This window comes from Octodon degus, unplaced genomic scaffold (genome assembly GCF_000260255.1).
Source record: "Octodon degus isolate 3935 unplaced genomic scaffold, OctDeg1.0 scaffold00063, whole genome shotgun sequence".
NCBI classification, from domain to species: Eukaryota; Metazoa; Chordata; class Mammalia; order Rodentia; family Octodontidae; genus Octodon; species Octodon degus.
In genome coordinates, this window is record NW_004524639.1 from 1,535,185 (window position 1) to 1,541,294 (window position 6,110).

The following is a 6,110-nucleotide window of genomic DNA, read 5'->3' on the forward strand; positions in this document are numbered from 1 at the left end:
TTTCTGCTGGATGGTTAAGACCAAGGTAAAGCAGGACCTATGCAATAAGAGTTGTAGCTTTTGGGTCTGATAAGTTCAGTGAAATCCCCTCAGGATTTATCCTGAGATCCTGTACCTCAAATGGTGGAACCTTTCTCAGTGTCAGCCATGTGGATGAGTCACAGCCAATGCTTGGCCAATGTGCTGTCTGTGAAAGCCTGAGAGAATGTTTTCTCTTCATGTGACTCTCCTTAGGCACACTGTACATCATGGATCACTTTCCTCTTTGGCCCCATAATGTCCTTGATCAGAAAATTTGGGACACTACCGAGTTACATGACATTACAGTACAAGTTCTCATATGTCCTGAGTCTTAATTGACCTTAGAAAGCTAGGGCCAAAATGTTGGCTTTCATTGCAGCCCTCCTTTTTCTCTAATTTTGGTCTGCAAACTTAGGTTGTTAACAATCCAGAAGACAAGCTTGTTGTTCACCATACAACTTATGCTCTTAAGCTTAACCTCACTATCTGTCTGCATATCAAACATCTTAGGCATAATATGGAACAGGTATTTTGTCCTCAAGTATTGATATGTTGAACTTTAAGTCCCTACAGAATATGATAAAAAACATTTGAAAATTAGAATATATTTTAAAAATAGGCATAAAGAATTATATACTTCTTATGTTTACCCATAAGTCCAAAAATCTCACCATATACAACCTTGAAGCAGGACAGTCCCACAATATTCCTTTTCCTGTCTCTTGCTTTTATTCACCACCCCTTCCTTCTTGAACAACCACCTGCCCGAGAGACATCATAGCAGCAACTGGCATGTCATGACAAGCAGCCCATATTCAGAAGACCAGAATGACAGGCACTCCAAGCATAAAACTACTATTAAAAATTACCATCTGCAGTGCAGTAGCTTAGTTCACAGGTATCAGTATATACAGTTAGTCAGGGTGAGAATCTTTCCATTTAACTGCTAGATTAAAAAATCTTCTGCAGATTCTCAGGATCATTGCCTTGCCCATCTTCTATATATAACTGTATGGCTTGACTTATTCATGTTTCCTAGCTCTTCTCCTTTCCCCTCTCTTGATTAGTTAGTCCTTGAGATCCTGCTTTCCTTTTACTTGTATTATATCTTTCTATTTGTATTTCTTCTTTGGAGTTCTTATACTAGGGAAACTATGCAATATATTCACATGTGTGTCTGGTTTATTTCACTTATGAGTATATGTTCAAATGGAATCCACTTCAATATAAAGGCTTCCAGTTTATCATTCTTTACAGCTGAGTAATACTCCATTGTGCAAAAATACCACATCTTTCGCAACCATTCCTCAGGTGATGGGCATCTTGGTTGTTTCCAAGATTTGGCTATCACAAATTGTGCTGCTATAAACATAGGCACACATATATCCCTACGATATGATGTTTTCAGATCCTCTGGGAAAATTCCCAGTAGAGGAATAGCTGGTTTAAAGGCAATTTCCAGACCAACTTTTCTGAGGAGTCTCCATACTGATTTCCATAATGGTTGCACCAGTCTACATTCCCACCAGCAGTGGAGAAAGGTTCCTTTTTCCCCACAGCCTCTCCAACATTTGTTGTTGGGTGATTTCGGTATAATAGCCATTCTTTCTGGGGTGAGATGGTATCTCAAAGTTGTTTTAATTTGCATTTCGTGGATGGCTAGTGATGTGGAGTCATATACTGTCTTTTTTAACAATGTGGATGAACCTGGAGGTAATTTTGTTAAGTGAAATATACCAGGAATAGAAAAACAAATACTATAGAATATCATTTATACATAGTATCTAGGGCTGGAGATTTAGCTGGCCTGGAGATTTAGCTCAGTGGCACAGCACCTGCCTGGCTAGCTCAAGAAATCAAATCCTGAATTTGATTTCTGGTACCAAAAATTATCTAAACTAAGCAACTATATCGAGGATAGCAATGTGTAATACAAAAAACCATGCTTGAATACCTGTCATCCTGGTATTCTAAATGTGTACCATTTCTAATGCCATATCACTTATTACTATATTCTCTTTAAAACAAAATTTTTAAATGGTAAAAAAGAGACAAGAACAAAAATTTAAGGTTTCTTGAAATCAAATGGTATTATGCAACCATATGTCCAATCTTACATAACTATGTCTGTTAATCTGAGCAACAGATTTGATGATAAAAATAGATACTATATCAACCATTGTTAATCAGCTATTCTCAGTTTGAAAAATCTGTAACATGTGTATTGTTGTATGTCACCCTGTTTCTGACTTTTTTTTTGTATTTGGTACTGGGTCTACAGGGTCTCACTACACAGATTGGACTCATAGTGATTGTTTTGCTTTCAGCTTCCCTAGTGCTGGGATTAGAGGCACACACCACCACGCCCAGTCTCAGTCACCATCTCAGTGAGCCCCGGGGATAGGGCTGGCATGGCATGCTGGGGATCGAACCCCAGGCCCCTTCTGCCTAAGCAGGTACTTTAATCCACTAAGCTATCTGACTGGCCCTTGTTTCTGATTTTTGTTCTTGTTTTTGTTTTCACTGTTCAAAATAAAATAAAATTTTAAAAAAGTTAAACTCATGAAAAGTGAATAGGAGATAGCCAGCAGCTACAGGTGGAGTGGAGAATGAAGAGATGTTGACTTAAAAAGTCATGGTTTCTTTAGACAAGTGGAATAATAGTTTTGCATCTGATTTGCTGCACAAAAATCAGCAAACCATGTTTATGGGAGTAGTGGTTTTAAAAAATACAGACAGGGCTGGGGAGATAGCTCAGTAGTCTAGGTGCCTGCCTTGCAAATGCAAGGACCAGGGTTTGATTTTTGTTACTGCTTGCTGCACTGGTCCCAGAATCCTGGTTTGCCATGTCAGGCCTGAAATCAGGTGTGATGACACATGAGGATCACTAGGAGTCTGAACTGTGCAGTGAGACCCTGTGCCACATAAAGAAAGAAAGAAGAAAGAAAGAAAGAAAGAAAGAAAGAAAGAAAGAAAGAAAGAAAGAAAGAGCACCATAGGCAGAAGCCACAGGCATGATAATAACTCCACTATGAGAACCAATGCCTATGTTGCTCTTAATATGTTCAGGTACTGTTCTGAGCACTCAGTGCTTTCAGAGTCACTCCAAGATAGAAACTATTTTCATAGATGACGATCCAAGAGCTTATGACTTGCTCAAGGTCACCCAGCTGATAAACAACAGAGCAGACAGTAGCATCTGACATTGTGGCTCTGGGGTCCTTGTTTATAACTTCTATGCTGGAATGAATATGCGTGGGGAGAAATGTTGAAAGACTGGACTTTGGAACTAGTACAGTGGTGTTTTCCTGTAGTATTAGCCACTAAATAGGGTTCGACAGGAGTTTTCTTGAACACAGGAGATGGAGACTAGCCCAAGCAACATAACAGAACTTAGTTGGAAAAAAATTAAAAGAGTGAACATACACAGTAAATTTTGGAAGATGATATTCAACAACCAGATCACATCAGAATCTTACTAAGTGATAAATTTGTGATGTGGGCTTTCCCTACAATTATCCGCAAACAATTTAATCTCTTTTAGTTTCATTTTTCGCATACAGAAAATAAGGAGAAATGACCTACATAACAGGCTACTCCTTATAATAGCAAATGACTGGAAATAACCCAAATGTCTATTTCTAGGAGGCTGTCTAAAATGTGACTGTATTCCTACAAAAATGGCATGTAACATAGGCATTAAAAAAGTAAAAAAATAATTTCTGAAAAAATAGGTGTTCTTTTGTATTTTTAGGGAAGGGTTTACAGGGTGTTCAGGGTCTCACTACTATACTGGACTAGTAGTGATCCACCTGTTTACAGCCTCCCAAGTGCTGGGATTACAGGCACACACCACTATGCCCAGTCTCAATTGCCGTCTCAGGGTGGGGCCAGCATGGCAGGCCCAGGGATTTAACCCCTGACCCCTGCGCCTGCTTGCAGGTGCTTTAATCTGCTGAACTATTTGTCCAGCCCTTGAAAGAATAGATTTTACATTCTCTCATTACAAACATGACTTATATAAGGGGATATATCTATATCTATATACCTTCTATATGTATACAGGTATCAAAACCCCACATTGTACTCTATAGATATGTATAAATATTTGCCAAATGAAAATGAAAATGTAGGCTCTTGGGTGCAAAGAGTCAGCAAGTTTGCAGCTGCAGCACTAATCCAGTGGTTGGATCATATCCAGTGGCTGGATAATGGTGTTATAAAGTTGTAGGTTTTAATCCATCAGGTTAATATAAGGATGAAAATACAAAAGAAGATATAGGCTCACTTGGAACCTCCACAAGAATAGAGTGGTTCTCATTAAGAGAGCACTGGATCTGATCGTCATGTAGCAGATCGTGCCTGTGGGAGTAGTGGGCAGAACACGAAGAAATACATTCTGTCTTGCTTGAATAATATCCTAAACTGGTTTTCGTTTTTTTTTTTTTTTTTTTTTTTTTTTTTTTTTTTTTTTTTTTTGCGGAACCAGGGATTGAACTCAGACCCTTGTGCTTGCCATCTCCCTGGCTCCCTGGTTATTTTTAAAAGAAGAGAAAAAAGAATGGGCAAACAAGTAATGCAGTTAAAATCTGTAGATGTTCCTGTCCTAAAAGTATTGTTTTATGAAGTTGGTTAAATCTGAAATATATAATTTTAAGAATTATTTGGTCTGAAGATGTATTGGTTTACATAAATGTTTCTTGCGATCATTAAAAAATAAAAATGCAAATTACGAAAAGAGATGACACAGGCTGCAATGTGGGGGAACCTTGAAAACATTATGTTAAATCAGGGAACCAAATGCAAAAGGTCACATGTTATGATTTCATTGAAGTGATATACCTAGAATAGCCAAATTCATAAAGTTATAAAATAGATTAGTGTTTACCAGGTGATAGGTTGGAATTAAGGTTGAAGGAAAGAATGGAGAATGATTGCTTGATAGGTATGTTTCCTCCTTTGTTGATGAAGGTATTTTGGAACTACATTGAGGTGTGTTTGTACAATACTGAGAATGATCTAAGTGCCAAATAATGGTGTACTTTAAAATCATAAATCTTCAATTATAGTTTGTACTTTCTTTAATGAGTAAATAAATAAATAAATAAAATGCTTAGTCTTAAATGGCAAAAATTTTACTTCAATAAAAGAATGAGGGGCTGGTGAGATGGCTCGGTGGTCTAAAGCACCTACTTAGAACAAGCTTAGCAAAGCATCAGGGACCGCGGTTCATTCCCCCAGCACCACATGCCAGCCAGCCCGCCCCCTGGTGGGCTAAGCTGGCCACACACACACACACACACACAAATAAAATTTAAAAAAAATAAAAGAATGAATCAAAAGAAAATACATAATAAAATGGAATGCTTAAGCCTTAGTGTATTAATATTTTATTAAATGTAAATACATCTATTGAAAGACAGATTGGCAGAGTGAATAAATTAACATGGCTCAAGTGTATGCTTTCTACAAAAACTCACTTCTAATATACTACAGAGAAATTGAAAGTAAAAGGAATGCAACCATTAATCAAACAAAACAAGAGTGGATATATTAAAATCAGATAAAGTAGACTGCAGAGCAAATATTACCAGGGATAAAGGGGATATTGCATAATGACAAAAAGTTCAATATACTGAGATGACACAGTGATCTTAAAGTTTTATACCAAAGAAGAGAGCTTCAGAATGCATAAAGTGAAAACTGGCAGAAGTATAAAGGACAGATAGACAATCCACAGTTACAGTTGGGGACATTAACTATCCCAATTGCAGTAATTCATACAACTACTTGATAGAAAATCAGCTTATACACAGAAGATCCTCCCCCCAAATCACCACCATCGCTAATAATAATCACTCACCAAAGATATTCATGTTTTAGTCTCCAAGACCTGTGAATATATTACAGAAAAATGAGGAAAAGATAACCAATGAAACTGCTTTCCCTAGGCCTTGAAATAGGGAGATGCTTTTTGATTGTTGGAGCTGGCCAAATGTAATCACGGTGGTTCTTAAAAGTGGCTGAGGGAGGAAGAAGAGGGAATAATGTGATATAAAATAAAGACAACACAACACAACCCACAGAAG